We start from the raw sequence: 1,149 nt of genomic DNA, 5'->3' as shown, positions 1-1,149 counted from the left end.
CATATGAATATAATTATGAGTGTTCTTTTGTGGATAAATGGAAGTATTGATGATTTACTACTCGTACACAAATGTCACAAGAGTTCTCCATGTGACGTCACTGGTTATATAACGTCAATAAGCCCAGGGGCGTCGGGAAGTATTTGACATTGGGGAGGCGAACTGGATCGAAAGGGGGATCTAACTCACATGCAGGGCGTCAAGTTTCCTAATAATTCCTATATTTGTTGATTATTCCTATATTTCCACAAAATTTCCTATATTCCTGTTAAAGTCCTACATTTTAGATAAGCATGAACTGTTGCATTCTGAAGGAAAACCAGTACTGTATATTACAAACGAATTATGTCACCTGTTTGTAACTATACAACATTTACTTCAAAATTCACCTTTCTTTCAGGTGTGGCGACCCTGCCCTGCCCAGCTATTCCAGCTTTACCTGCTGGGTTTGTTTTCCCTCCTTGTGGGAAGTCAAACAGTTCGCAGATGAAGCTGTCCCATGTTCTAATAAGTGGTTTTTTTTTTCAGGTTGAGTTTTAACAACACTTAGTGTGAACATGCTTGAGGATAAAACTAAGTTTCAAGAACTCTGGTTAACTAGAGTAGATTCAAATGGACACAGGTTACAGTCGTAAGACGTTAGCTTGCCAAATGTGTCACTTTGTTAATTGACATTATTTTATTGAAACAATGAAAGTTGTAATTCCTGGTAACTTGTAAATAAAAGGAGAGTGTAGTGAGTGGAGGAGGAGGCTTAAAAGTTCTTTGTTTTTCTTGTCCTATATATTCCTATATTTCTGGGATATGTCCTATATTGTTTGGACCAAAATTCACTTGACGACCTGAACATGTTTTGACTTAAATTCAAATTCCCACCTAAATCTTGATATTCCTATCCTAATCTCTCAACGTCGAAACTATACCATCTGATAATACTTATAAGCCAGACCCCAGTATCGTGTAACAGACTCAAAATTAAGGTAGCTCATTACACTAAAATTTTATCTACTGGTTCGTTAAAACACCTCTTTGACCGCCGGGGTGGCCGAGAGGTTAGAGGGTTTGCCCCGCATGCGGAAAGCCTAGGTTCGAATCCCGGCCGCGACAGACCTTAATCGTTAAAACAGGTAGTGACAGTTCCATCGCCAA

At 38.9% G+C, this 1,149-nt stretch overlaps 1 protein-coding gene across 1 annotated transcript in view; it reads left to right on the top strand.

Annotated features, from left to right (window-relative positions):
- LOC125654652 (uncharacterized) overlaps positions 1 to 13 on the top strand; it is a 534,947-nt gene extending 534,934 nt beyond the window's left edge. Inside the window, exon 11 of the mRNA XM_056143962.1 lies at positions 1 to 13. This exon is cut by the window's left edge and continues 1,804 nt beyond it. The gene's annotated coding sequence lies outside the window, so the exon portion shown is untranslated.
- The last annotated feature ends 1,136 nt before the right edge of the window (positions 14 to 1,149 follow it).

The sequence above is a fragment of the Ostrea edulis genome, chromosome 7 (genome assembly GCF_947568905.1).
Source record: "Ostrea edulis chromosome 7, xbOstEdul1.1, whole genome shotgun sequence".
NCBI lineage: Eukaryota > Metazoa > Mollusca > Bivalvia > Ostreida > Ostreidae > Ostrea > Ostrea edulis.
This window is presented reverse-complemented; position numbering and strand designations above follow the sequence as displayed.